We start from the raw sequence: 15738 nt of genomic DNA on the forward strand, positions 1-15738 counted from the left end.
GAAACGCGCCACTGAATCGCGTTTTCATAGAATCGCGTTTTCAATTCTGTGCCTATAATGAAGAAAACGCGCCTTCAAAACGCGACAGGAAGTCGCGTTTTCTACCAAGTCGCGTTTTCCAGCCTGATCAAAAATTGAAAACGCGACTTCAAATACGCGACTTAAAGTCGCGTTTTATAACACAGTCGCGTTTTCGATCCTGCAAGATATGTGAAGAAACGCGACTTCATAAAACGCGGCTTGGTGGCGCGTTTTGATGAGTCGCGTTTTCGGAGCAAAAAAAAAAAAAATGCAGATTCCTTGATTCTCTTTTTTCTTCTTTTCCTCATATATATTTTCTTGTACCTTGAGTTGCTTATTGTGTATTTTTTTTAGGTACATCACGAAAACAAAGGATTGAAGTTACGGATCATCATTTTGTTTATTAAACCTTTGTTATCACTTTTGCTTCTCATTTTTTTTTTAGGATTACATCACTAATGGTTATCCAATGAAACTCATGAAGCGTTGGAGATACACGGACAATGGATTTTGAAGCTTCATATTCAATCGCAACAATAGGGGAGTATTACTTTTCTTTATCTTGATTTTCCTTTTTACACATTGAGGACAATGTGTATGTTAAGTGTGGGGGGAGAATTGAGATTATATACATTGTATGTGATTGAATTATTAGTTGCAAATATTGGACTTGTGTTAAAATTCAAAATTTTTCTAAAATCTTGTCCAAATTTGCAAACTTGCCCCAAAAAGTTTCATATTTTTTCGATTTTATCCAAGGGGTAACAAGTTCCATACCATTAGTAGTTCAAATTCCTTCTACATTTGAGATAAATATATATGATTTGGAAACTTCTTTTCTCATTTAACTTGGAAATGACTATTATGTGATTATAATTTTTGCATTTGTAGGAAAGTATATCTTTTAAAGTGGAGAAAATTATGCCTATATTTTTTTTTGCATATTTGATGAAATTTCTTCTCTTTATTGGATTTTATAAGTTAAGTGATAAATATGGTCAATAATTGAATACTTATTATTCTCTTTGCTATAAAAAAAAAAAGAAAAAAAAATGATGAAAAAAATGAAAAAAAAATGAAGAAACAAAAGAAAAAAGAAAAATAGAATAAAAATTCTTCTACTCCAATGATTCTTGTACTTAGTAACCGGGAGTCTTCATCTACAAATGTCGACTTTCGCGTAAAACGGTACTTGAATTAAGAGTATGCAAAGCAACTTGAGTATGTGAAGTGTTGAGTAACCGGTGATCTTCATCTAAAAATGTCGATCCTCGCGTCAAAAGGCATTCTCACGTCTTAAGTAATATTTAGATATGTAATATTAATAAATATCTTTTTAAACAGAATTAAAAGATGATCATGAGTTTAGGAAGCATTATTATTGACCATATGAGTTGCTTGCTTGTGAAATCAGGTAAGGATGAAAAATCGATTTGAATTTGTTATAATGATGGTATAATTGGCTCTCCTTTACTTGATATTATGAGTACTTGAACTTAATTGAATAATTGCATAATGGTTATTTACTCTGTTTTGAGGAAATGAAGTTGAAATGCTACATATATTTATTTTCAAATTTTGGATCATTGTTGGTTTGTATTTTTATTGCTTGAGGACAAGCAATGGTTCAAGTGTGGGGGTATTTGACAAGGGTTTATTTTACGTATTTTTAGTGTGTTTTATTAGTTAATTTTGGTTTGATTATTTAGTATTATAACTAAAATAACTAAGGTTTTGGTAAAAAACTACATTTTATGTTAAAGTGGCTAAACATTGCATTTTATGGATTTTTATGGTAAAAACTTCATATTTTGTAGGTTTAATGATTCAATCATCAAATGAAGTGCATTGAGAAGATATTTGGATGATTGAAGATGGATTAAAGTGGGGAAAATAAAATATGAAGTGTAAAAGAAGAAATGCAATTTGAGGACAAAAATCAAGAAAAGTCAGCTTTGACAACTCAGATACATTTTCGTATTTTGACTATATCAGGAGCTACAATGATCGGATCAAGGTGATCTTGGTACCATGTTGAAGCTAAGAGATATATCTGCATTTGGTATGAAGACATCAAAGTCCAATTCAGCCGTTTTCCTGGTCAAAAGGTCGAAACACAGAAACTTATCTGGATGGTCGAAAGCTGAAACCCAGAATTGACCAGTCTATGGTATTTTGACCATATCTCCGTCCACCGATCTCCAAATTATATGATTCTTGAAGCATTGGAACTCTAATTGAAAGGGCTACAACTTTTGTGTTTTACACAAAAGCCAGTTCGGCCTTCATCATGGAGAAAAATGCAGTTGAAGTGAGGTCAAAAGTAAAAACGTGTCTGGCAGCCGAATTTCTGTAATTTGCTCAGCCATTTTTCTCATCTTCACACTACTTTCCAGCTAGAGTTGGAGAGAAAACGTAGACTGCACATGCTTCAGAAGACATAAGGAAGAGATATAGCCAAGGTTCCAAGTCAAAAGCCATTATTTTTGACTCCCTTAACAAATTCAGATTTGGAGAATCATAGCAGAAATTTTTGACTGGTAAGGGAAGGACTTTTCATCAGCTTATGTGCAGGACATTCAGAATCATACGGGAGAAGCTTGGAGTCTGCAAAAATGTAGCTTTTCCATTCTCTTATTGTTAGATTAGTTTAGTATAGAGTAGTAGTTCATCCTTCTTGTTTATTAGCTAGGCAAAGATGAAGAAGGAGATGAAGAAGGCAAGGAAAGAGCTCATGTGACAAGGGTTATTTTTCCTTTCCAACTCTTTATCTTTTGTATTTGATTCCAAGTTTAGCTAATATATAAGTTCTGGATTTTGTGTTTAATATGTGTCTTTAAAGTTTATACCTTGGGTTTGGTTGAACTTTCTATGATTGTTAGTGTTAATCATTTGGCTATTTAACTGCTATGTTTTGAGCAAGTTATTTAGCACTTTGGCTCTTTAAATCATGATTAATCTGGTACCATTAATTCTGATTATCTAAGGTGTTGTTTCTGCAATGGAAATTGAGATTTAACACTAGTTCAAGAAGTGCTAAACATAGGGAGTACACTCACGAAAGTAGAGGTGCACCTATGTGGTTTTTAGTGATTCATTTCATGTAATTTCACTGAAGAAATAAACTTGTAGCTAATTTCATAACCATGAGAATAGGTATGGATTAGTTATAAGTATAATTGATTCACTACGAAAGTAGGATTCAAATGCATAAGGAAATTACACGATAACTAGCCTAGATGTAGTATTCAATGATCCAAATATAACACTTGCATGAGTAGTTAGGGATACCACAACCTAAGGAGCTTTTACTTGTTAATTTCTTGTATAAGTGCAGTAGGTTAAATTTCTTATTATTCATTGATAGTCTAAATAATAAAGAAACTTTAGTAATACCGGTAATTGTTCACTCTTCCTTGTGGGATCGACCCGATATATACCCTAAACTACTAGTTGATCTGTATACTTGCAGTGAACGGGTGTAATTCGGTATTTTTTAGCTTGCACGTATGTAAAATACCCGTCAACTTGATCAATGTGATTAAATGATATATGATTGGTTTGATCGGGCAAGAGTGTACTTTATCGCACTTGCCCTCATTTGATATTTACTTGTTTATTATTGCAATTAACTTGATATACTCGTACTTTATCTTTTGTAAATGCGGGGCGGCAGTATGTACCACACTCAATCCGAGTGGAAGGTGCCTCTCATTCCTGTCCCCGTACTTTTATCTTTTGTAAGTGCGGGGCGGCAGTATGTACCACATTCAACCCGAGTGGGAGGTACCTCTCATTCCCGTCCCCGTACTTTTATCTCATGTTTGTCGAGTGGAGTGATATCTCCTCGACTAATCGGTATACTCGAGTATTACCACCCGTGTTTATTTAGGATTTTGGGCCCAGTAGGGGGTTTGAATGGTGGACGGAGAGTAGAGTAAGTGGTGTTCTACTGGATTGGTTACTTACTTGAAGGTTGACGGAGTGTCAACTATTACTTGATCAAGCTCTGGTGATGCAACGGGAATTCGGCTCCTGAGAGCCATCCGTATCCTTATATTTTGGAGTGATTATTGTTTATTGGATTATTGCTTCTTTTGGAAAACTTTTACACTCGCTCACGTTGAGATTTGCTACTTGAAGTATTATTGCTCACTTTATGAACTATTCATGCTCATTACTTTGCTACGTGTTACTTGTACTTTTAAATAAAGGTTACTGACGGGTATTTTACATACGTGCAAGCTAAAAAATACCGAATTACACCCGTTCACTGCAAGTATACAGATCAACTAGTAGTTTAGGGTATATATCGGGTCGATCCCACAGGGAAGAGTGAACAATTACCGGTATTACTAAAGTTTCTTTATTATTTAGACTATCAATTAATGATAAGAAATTTAACCTACTGCACTTATACAAGAAATTAACAAATAAAAGCTCCTTAGGTTGTGGTATCCCTAATTACTCATGCAAGTGTTATATTTGGATCATTGAATACTACATCTAGGCTAATTATGGTGTAATTTCCTTATGCATTTGAATCCTACTTTCGTAGTGAATCAATTATACTTATAACTAATCCATACCTATTCTCATGGTTATGAAATTAGCTACAAGTTCATTTCTTCAGTGAAATTACATGAAATAAATCACTAAAAACCACATAGGTGCACCTCTACTTTCGTGAGTGTACTCCCTATGTTTAGCACTTCTTGAACTAGTGTTAAATCTCAATTTTCATTGCAGAAACAACACCTTAGATAATCAGAATTAATGGTACCAGATTAATCATGATTTAAAGAGCCAAAGTGCTAAATAACTTGCTCAAAACATAGCAGTTAAATAGCCAAATGATTAACACTAACAATCATAGAAAGTTCAACCAAACCCAAGGTATAAACTTTAAAGACACATATTAAACACAAAATTCAGAACTTGTATATTAGCTAAACTTGGAATCAAATACAAAAGATAAAGAGTTGGAAAGGAAAAATAACCCTTGTCACATGAGCTCTTTCCTTGCCTTCTTCATCTCCTTCTTCATCTTTGCCTAGCTAATAAACAAGAAGGATGAGCTACTACTCTATACTAAACTAATCTAACAATAAGAGAATGGAAAAGCTACATTTTTGCAGACTCCAAGCTTCTCCCGTATGATTCTGAATGTCCTGCATATAAGCTGATGAAAAGTCCTTCCCTTACCAGTCAAAAATTTCTGCTATGATTCTCCAAATCTGAATTTGTTAAGGGAGTCAAAAATAATGGCTTTTGACTTGGAACCTTGGCTATATCTCTTCCTTATGTCTTCTGAAGCATGTGCAGCCTACGTTTTCTCTCCAACTCTAGCTGGAAAGTAGTGTGAAGATGAGAAAAATGGCTGAGCAAATTACAGAAATTCGGCTGCCAGACACGTTTTTACTTTTGACCTCACTTCAACTGCATTTTTCTCCATGATGAAGGCCGAACTGGCTTTTGTGTAAAACACAAAAGTTGTAGCCCTTTGAATTAGAGTTCCAATGCTTCAAGAATCATATAATTTGGAGATCGGTGGACGGAGATATGGTCAAAATACCATAGACTGGTCAATTCTGGGTTTCAGCTTTCGACCATCCAGATAAGTTTCTGTGTTTCGACCTTTTGACCAGGAAAACGGCTGAATTGGACTTTGATGTCTTCATACCAAATGCAGATATATCTCTTAGCTTCAAAATGGTACCAAGATCACCTTGATCCGATCATTGTAGCTCCTGATATAGTCAAAATACGAAAATATGTCTGAGTTGTCAAAGCTGACTTTTCTTGATTTTTTGTCCTCAAATTGCATTTCTTCCTTTTACACTTCATATTTTATTTTCCCCACTTTAATCCATCTTCAATCATCCAAATATCTTCTCAATGCACTTCATTTGATGATTGAATCATTAAACCTACAAAATATGAAGTTTTTCCCATAAAAATCCAACAAATGCAATATTTAGCCAATTTAACATAAAATGTAGATTTTTACCAAAACCTTAGTTATTTTAGTTATAAAACTAAATAATCAAACCAAAAATTAACTAATAAAACACACTAAAAATACGTAAAATAAACCCTTGTCAAATACCCCCACACTTGAACCATTGCTTGTCCTCAAGCAATAAAAAATACAAACCAACAATGATCAAAATTTGAAAATAAACATATGTAGCATTTCAACTTCATTTCCTCAAAACAAAGTAAATAACCATTAATGCAATTATTCAATTAAGTTCAGTACTCATAATATCAAGTAAAGGAGAGCCAATTATAACCGTCATTATAACAAATTCAAATCAATTTTTCATCCTTACCCAATCTTACAAGTAAGTAACTCATATGGTCAATAATAATGCTTCCTAAACTCATGATCATCTTTTAATTCTGTTTAAAAGATATTTATTAATATTACATATCTAAATATTACTTAAGACGTGAGAATGCCTTTTGAACGCGAGAATCGACATTTTTAGATGAAGATCACCGGTTACTCAACACTTCACATACTCAAGTTGCTTTGCATACTCTTAATTCAAGTATCGTTTTACGCGAAAGTCGACATTTGTAGATGAAGACTCCTGGTTACTAAGTACAAGAATCATTGGAGTAGAAGAATTTTTATTTATTTTCTTTTTTCTTTTGTTTTTTGTTTTTCTCTTTTTCTTCATTTTTTTTCATTTTTCATCATTTTTTTCTTTTTTTTCTTTTTTTTTAATAGCAAAGGGAATAATAATTTTCTAAAAAAATAATCATGAGAAGAGTATTGCACTTATTGACCATATTTATCACTTAACTTATAAAATCCAATAAAGAGAAGAAATTTCATCAAATATGCAAAAAAATATAGGCATAATTTTCTCCACTTCACAAGATATATTTTCCTACAAATGCAAAATTATAATCACATAATAGTCATTTCCAAGTTAAATGAGAAAAGAAGTTTCCAAATCACATATATTTATCTCAAATGTAGAAGGAATTTGAACTACTAATGGTATGAAACTTGTTACCCCTTGGATAAAATTGAAAAAATATGAAACTTTTTGGGGCAAGTTTGCAATTTTGGACAAGATTTTAGAAAAATTTTGAATTTTAACACAAGTCCAATATTTGCAACTAATAATTCAATCACATACAATATATATAATCTCAATTCTCCCCCCACACTTAACATACACATTGTCCTCAATGTGTAAGAAGGAAAATCAAGATAAAAAAAAATAATACTCCCCTATGATGTGATTGAATATGAAGCTTCAAAATCCATTGTCCGTTTATCTCCAACGCTTCATAAGTTCCATTGAATAACCATTAGTAATAATAATCGAAACATAGAAAATAAGAAACAAAAGTGATAACAAAGGCTTAATAAAACAAAACGGCGATCCGTAATTTCAAACCTTTGTTTTGGTGATGTACCTATATAAAATATACAATAAGCAATTCAAGGTACAAGAAAATATATGAGGAAAAGAAGAAAAATAGAATCAAGGAAACTGCATTTTTTTTTTAAATAAAAAAAAAAACGTGCTCAGAAAACGTGGCTCAATAAAACGCGCCTTTAACTCGCGTTTTAGAAGTCGCGTTTTATGCACAAAGCTTGTAGGAACGAAAACGCGACTGTGTTGTAAAACGCGACTTTGAGTCGCGTATTTGAAGTCGCGTATTTGAATTATGATCCAGGCTTGAAAACGCGATTTAGCTTATAAACGCGACTTTGTGTCCCGTTTTACAGCGCGTTTTCTTCAGTCGCGTTGCAGAATTTGAAACGCGTTTTGATAAAACGCGACTCAGAAGCGCGTTTTCATGCTTGGTGCGTTTTCTTCTGCAATTTTTTTGCAAAAAATGAACTTTGAAAAATTACCATTGGTACCCCAATCACTCAAAATGCATCATAGATCATTTGTTTGCAAAAATACTCAATGCATGCACATGTAAAATGATCAAAATATGCATTTTAACCCCTTCTAACAAATCAAAAACAACAATTACTCAAATCGAGGGGTTGAATTCCTTGATCAAACTTCGCCTTTTTCACCTCATTTGGTCACTTTTGCTTTCATTTCCAATACCTATAAGTGAAAAATAACAAAATAACTCAAACACATACTTTAAACATAAAATCACACCAAAATAACATAAATAGCCAAAACATTGGGTTGCCTCCCAATAAGCGCTTTTATTTATAGTCGTTGGCTCGACTATTGAACCTCATTTTTCAAGGAGGCTTAGTTAACGAATAATCCACCATTTTAGGCCGTGGTGGATCATTAAATGGTGACTTTATAGCAAAAGCCACATGATCTAATGATGTGAGAAATGAAAGTGACTTACCTATCCCAAGTGTTTCATAGATATTACCTTGAAAATACACCACTTGAGAACTTACCAACAGGGATGCCATGAGAGTATCTTGGGCAGCAATACCCTTAGAACCTATACTTTCAATGCACTCCTCAAGAGGGGTGAAAAATGAGTCATTAAAACTCACCTCTTGAGGCTCAAAGTTAGTTCCAAAGATATTATCATGTGAAATGGATATTTGCTCATTAAAACACACTTGAGATTCATCATTTTCATCAAAATGCAACCCATTTTCACATACAACATTCCCACCATTCATGCTAGGATCATTTTGCAAATTATTAGAGGAAATAACTTCACATAATACATGTAATTGATCTTGTATTCTACCAAAGTGAGAAGCCAATTCATCTATCATTTCCTCAATCCTATCAAAACGGTCGGAAGTCACATTAGCTAATTTTTCTATAGCTAACTCCCAAGATGGCTTAGAATCATTAGCTACCATTTCAATTGCCAACTCCCAAGATGGTTTTGATTCATATTGGACACATTCAGGTTGGTAATCGTAAAAATATGAGGAATTATTATAAGTACATTGATTATCCCAACCATACACAGGAGAATTGTTCCAATTAGCACTATATTGATCAAACCAAGGATTGTAATGCTTTAATTCATCATAATAATCCACATTTTGTGCTTGCATACATGTATTAGTTGCATGATAACCTCCACACAAGTCACAAATCACATGATAAGAATTAAAATCATTAACATTCCTCCCTTGCTCAATTTCATGCATAATTGTGTCCATCATAACATCAAATTTTGCCTTTAAGCACCTTAAACCATCTTCAAAAGACATACCTTCAGTAATTTCTTGGTTACCTCTGTTGAAGGAGTTTTGCACTTGGTAACCATCCATTGCCAATCTTCCACTTCTCAAGCATTGTCCTCCAAATTCACCTACCCTCCTCATTATCTAAAATTACTTTTAAACAATCTCAAAAGTAAGATTAGTTAAGAAGGATAGATTCCAAGACACAAACAAAAACAGAAAAAAATAAAATAAAATAAAAGTTGATTAAAAAAAAAATGACATAAAACACATAAGATACAGCAAAAACAACAAAAATAAGAAAAATTGTCTAAATTAATAAAGTTGCTCTTCACACCGATATTGCCAAATCTTCCCCGGCAACGGCGCCAAAAACTTGACGGGTATTTTACATACGTGCAAGCTAAAAAATACCGAATTACACCCGTTCACTGCAAGTATACAGATCAACTAGTAGTTTAGGGTATATATCGGGTCGATCCCACAGGGAAGAGTGAACAATTACCGGTATTACTAAAGTTTCTTTATTATTTAGACTATCAATTAATGATAAGAAATTTAACCTACTGCACTTATACAAGAAATTAACAAATAAAAGCTCCTTAGGTTGTGGTATCCCTAATTACTCATGCAAGTGTTATATTTGGATCATTGAATACTACATCTAGGCTAATTATGGTGTAATTTCCTTATGCATTTGAATCCTACTTTCGTAGTGAATCAATTATACTTATAACTAATCCATACCTATTCTCATGGTTATGAAATTAGCTACAAGTTCATTTCTTCAGTGAAATTACATGAAATAAATCACTAAAAACCACATAGGTGCACCTCTACTTTCGTGAGTGTACTCCCTATGTTTAGCACTTCTTGAACTAGTGTTAAATCTCAATTTTCATTGCAGAAACAACACCTTAGATAATCAGAATTAATGGTACCAGATTAATCATGATTTAAAGAGCCAAAGTGCTAAATAACTTGCTCAAAACATAGCAGTTAAATAGCCAAATGATTAACACTAACAATCATAGAAAGTTCAACCAAACCCAAGGTATAAACTTTAAAGACACATATTAAACACAAAATTCAGAACTTGTATATTAGCTAAACTTGGAATCAAATACAAAAGATAAAGAGTTGGAAAGGAAAAATAACCCTTGTCACATGAGCTCTTTCCTTGCCTTCTTCATCTCCTTCTTCATCTTTGCCTAGCTAATAAACAAGAAGGATGAGCTACTACTCTATACTAAACTAATCTAACAATAAGAGAATGGAAAAGCTACATTTTTGCAGACTCCAAGCTTCTCCCGTATGATTCTGAATGTCCTGCATATAAGCTGATGAAAAGTCCTTCCCTTACCAGTCAAAAATTTCTGCTATGATTCTCCAAATCTGAATTTGTTAAGGGAGTCAAAAATAATGGCTTTTGACTTGGAACCTTGGCTATATCTCTTCCTTATGTCTTCTGAAGCATGTGCAGCCTACGTTTTCTCTCCAACTCTAGCTGGAAAGTAGTGTGAAGATGAGAAAAATGGCTGAGCAAATTACAGAAATTCGGCTGCCAGACACGTTTTTACTTTTGACCTCACTTCAACTGCATTTTTCTCCATGATGAAGGCCGAACTGGCTTTTGTGTAAAACACAAAAGTTGTAGCCCTTTGAATTAGAGTTCCAATGCTTCAAGAATCATATAATTTGGAGATCGGTGGACGGAGATATGGTCAAAATACCATAGACTGGTCAATTCTGGGTTTCAGCTTTCGACCATCCAGATAAGTTTCTGTGTTTCGACCTTTTGACCAGGAAAACGGCTGAATTGGACTTTGATGTCTTCATACCAAATGCAGATATATCTCTTCGCTTCAAAATGGTACCAAGATCACCTTGATCCGATCATTGTAGCTCCTGATATAGTCAAAATACGAAAATATGTCTGAGTTGTCAAAGCTGACTTTTCTTGATTTTTTGTCCTCAAATTGCATTTCTTCCTTTTACACTTCATATTTTATTTTCCCCACTTTAATCCATCTTCAATCATCCAAATATCTTCTCAATGCACTTCATTTGATGATTGAATCATTAAACCTACAAAATATGAAGTTTTTCCCATAAAAATCCAACAAATGCAATATTTAGCCAATTTAACATAAAATGTAGATTTTTACCAAAACCTTAGTTATTTTAGTTATAAAACTAAATAATCAAACCAAAATTAACTAATAAAACACACTAAAAATACGTAAAATAAACCCTTGTCAGTTACCTTGCTATTTGGAACCTCACTGGGCTTTTAACTCATTCCACGCCATTTCTTTTCCTTACAGGGGTACGAGCGAGGCGTGAGACGTGTACAGACTGGCATAGTCTAGTTGTTTTGACTTTTGACTTGTACTCGCGCTATTACTCGATTAGAATGTTTTGTATTTGGATTGTATACATTTTGAACCAGTTTGGGTATATTGAGACTTTGTATCTTGTTTGGGCATCAATGTAAATTATAAGCTTGAATTGCGATGTTATTTATGGTCCACGGATGTATGCACGTGATACGAGTGAGTGAGTCCTGGCGAGAGTTGGGCAGGCGGTCCGCCAAACCCTTTGGTACGCCTTAGGGGAAGGTGGGGTCGTCACAGGCGGTATCAGAGCTCTTATTGAGCTCGTGCCGGGAGAGGGTTCTCGGACTGTGGCGATTGGCTTACTAAGTGTGAAACAAAGATCTATTGTTGGGGATCTTAGATATGTATGCTGGGTAGGAATCTCTAATACGGGTGATTTACTCTTGGGACCGGCCGGCTCGAGTGGTGAATTGTCTTATTGTGGATTCTTGTACTTGGGTACCAAATAGTGGAGAGTGCTAGAATAAGGGTCGGTATCTTGATTGCACTTGAGGTGAGTTTTGATGGCAAAGGTTAAGGTGTGGATGATTCTAACATTTAACCTAGTCATTGGATTGATCAAAGGGATTGGAAATACTTGAATTGCCTGAGACCGACTAGGCTGCGCCCATTTTGATAAGATCATATACTTGATGTGTGATAAGATCATATACTTGTTGTTTCAACTCAGGGCTAGTTGTGCGAACCGAATCCTTTTTGCATGTTCTATTTGGTTACTTGTTTAGCTATCTATTGGCTCTTTACTAAGTGATAAGATCATATATAAGGGATTGGAGTGATTTTTAGTACTTGACTGACTTTGGAGGACTATTTTGACTGGATTAGTACCCGGATGTTTCCATTCCGCAAAACCCTATCAAATCTGTCTTTTACTAAAGCTCATTTCGCACTTGTTGTTAATTTGAATTTTTGTCCTTGTATTGTCTTGAGCCTATTGGACGGCTATTGAAGTTAGATTGTTGTGTGTGTACCTTTGGGTTGGAATGAGAAAAATAATGAAGCCAAAATGGCTGGAAAATTAGGTAGACACAAAGGGCATGCTGCTCAAATTTACGCTCGAGGACTAAATAAATATACTTGCGACTTGGGTAAAGTTGATAAGTGAATAACACTTGAACCATCCAGGATATTTGCACCTTCTTTTATCGAGGTATATAAGATAGAACTTGGCCGACCTTGTACCCTTGGAAAATGAAATTTATGACTAATAGATATACATTTCTCCAGTTCGTCGACCCAAATGGTATTTCAAAGTATAATTGTTTCCAAGTTTCAAAGTCTTAAGAGCGAGCATGAATTTCTTAGAATTTGATAAGTATCTTGAATATTACTTAAACGAGTTGCATTTACTTGATTTTCTTGAAGCGAAACTCCTATGTTTCGAACTCTAGAAAATTTTACATTCGTAAATGATATTTTATCGCAGATTTGGACTCCGAACCCGGAGTATAACCCAGACGTGATTACTAGGGGCACTTCATTTTGGTGAGTGCTTCCAAATACCTGATGTAGACACCAAATTTTTAGTGTAATTTCATTTATTATTTATTTTTATTTTTATTTGTCGTGTTAGTTTTATTTACTTTTAGTTTTTTTTTAGTTTTTTATTTTTAGCTATTTTAGCGTAGAATTTCTCGAAAAGGAAAAGCATTCACAAAAATATGCTTTAGTTATTTTAGATTTAAATTCATTGTTATTTAATTAATTAAAAAAAAAGCCGTGCAATGCAGTGAATATATGAAAGATACCAATTTCCACGGTTTCTCAGCTTTCCAAACATTCGGCCACCTCACTCCTTTGGATTCTTATCAAAGAACCTTCCGGACACAATAGCCATCGGATGGCCAGGAGAGAGGCGTCAAGCTGGGGTGGTTTAGAAACCATTGGATGGTAGGTTTAGGAATCTGGGGATGCCTTTAAAATGAAAACAGCCGCAAGAGAGAGGAGGGGGTTTCGATGACGGCTGGGTTGAGGGTATTAGGAGAGAGCTCCCGTGAGAGAGAGTCGGGGAGGTTTAAGAGAGCAAAAGAAACGGGAAAAGGGGGGTGAGTGTGTGACCGAGAACTGGACAGAGAGGAGGAGAGGACTCGGGGGTGACGGCGGAGAGGAGAGAAATAGAGAAAGGCTTTCGGCCAAAAGAAAAGAGGGGGCTTCGTCTGAGAGCTAAAAATATAAAAGAGAGCTAAGAGAGTAAGAGAGAAACGGAGAGGCAAGGATAAAGAGTGACGACTGGATAGGGAAACCGAAGGGAGAAGGGAGTAGAAAAAGGGGTTGCCGGCTGAGGAAAAAGAAGAGAGCAAGGGAGAAAGTGAGGAGCTTTCGGTTGAAGGAAAAAGTAAGGAAAAGTAAAAAAAGAGAGAGAGATGGAGAGGAGGAGCTACGGCTGAGTGAAGAGCTAGGGGCAGCGGGAAAAGGGCTGAGAAAATTGGCGGAGAGATCACGACGAGGAAAAAGGGACACGAAAATTTTTCGTCAAAAAAATTTCGGCCAAGGTTGGAGATTCAGTGGCCTTTCCGGCCATTTTCTGAACTATTCATAACCCTTTTTGGAAAAATTGTTTTTCCTGGGTAATCTACGACGCTTGGGGAGGAGATTTCATGTTGGACACCTCTGGAAAAAGCGACTACAACATCACCGAAATTGGGTTTGAAATCGATATCCTCGTCATCCTTGCAGAACTGGAAAAAGGATTTCTTGCTTCATTTTGGCACTCTGAACGATGGCTTCCAGCCTCCTTGCGTCGATTCAGCATGTCGATTGGCTATAGGTAACAATAATCTTCCCTCAGTAGTTGGTTTAACACTTTGTATGAGATCTTGGAATCATCTTGCATAAATGGGTTTCTCGGATGTTTTCTGTTTGCATGTTTACTGATGCTAAGAGAAAGAGGTTTTGATGATTTGATTTTGTCAAAGCTTTAGACTAGTTTGACGCCTGATAGCTCAATGGGTTGGCTGAAAAATGATAGCTTTTGATAAGCTCATCTAGGACTTGCCGCGAAACTGTCTCCCTTTCTCTTTTGTTGCATGCTGTCCGTTTGGTTGTTCGTTTGATATTCGATGATTGTGTTTCCTGCATTTAGTGTTGTATTAATCAAGTGATTTGAATTTTAATGGGTTGGGTAAATGAGTTTGTTGGCTTGGTTTGAGATTGCGTAAGATACTTGCGTGGAGAAGAGCTGTAAATTCGCAGCAAAAGCCTGCCAAGCTGTAGGGAAAAATCAGCAAAGAAGAATTGCATGCTCCGTTCCTGTTCTGAATTTTTTTTTTCTTTTGCTTGTTCGGATGTTGAGGTTGTGTGTTTGGATGCATAGATTTTGTGTATTTGGGCCTGAAATTTGACAAACAATAAACATGTTCTTGTTGGAGATGAACTCAAGAAGATTCGCAGAGAATGCTCCTGCTGCATTTTTTTTTTTCCTTTTGCTGTTTAGTTCCTTTTACCCCTGATGGTTAGCTCAAATTCTTTGTTTCAATCCTGCAATGAAGTTGCAAGTTTAGCCAATGATTAATAGTTAAAATCCTGGCATTTGGTGAATATGTTTGCATGATGAACTGGAAAGAAAGTCTCGACTGGAATGGTGCAGAAATCTTAAAGAATTGCTGAAGTTTTTTTTTGCAGAAGCTTGTTTGTATGTTTTCCCACGTTACTTGCATGGAGTGTGCATGGAAATCTTCTTCATTCTGCCTCTTGCATGCATGATAAGTTTGGTAGGAGTTTGAGGTTGGGTTTTGGTGAGATGGTTGTGTGAATTTGCCGGGCAAAGTTGCTGAAGTTTAAGAGCATAAGAAATGTTGCAGAAACATTCTCTTCGTAGCATTTGCATGCTTTGCATGAAAGTCTTTCTGAAAATTGCAGTTTGGCCCCCCAAGTCTCCCCTTGTTCCACTATGACCCAACCAATCGATTGATTTCCTCAATTTGGTCCTTGGTAGCTCTAATTTTACAACTTTTCATTGCTTGTTTGCTTCAATTAATTACCATGTTTTGTTTAGATTGCACTTAATGCATGAGTTTAAGAACTTTGTGTCCAAGTGAGCTTGTGCTTACCTATTCTCTTTAATTTTCCCAAATAAATTGGTACCTTGACCTTTTCTTTTATTTTGGAGGATAAATAAGTGATTTCACTCCATTTAGGGCATCAACTCAAGGG

Source organism: Coffea eugenioides, chromosome 4, assembly GCF_003713205.1.
Source record: "Coffea eugenioides isolate CCC68of chromosome 4, Ceug_1.0, whole genome shotgun sequence".
NCBI classification, from domain to species: Eukaryota; Viridiplantae; Streptophyta; class Magnoliopsida; order Gentianales; family Rubiaceae; genus Coffea; species Coffea eugenioides.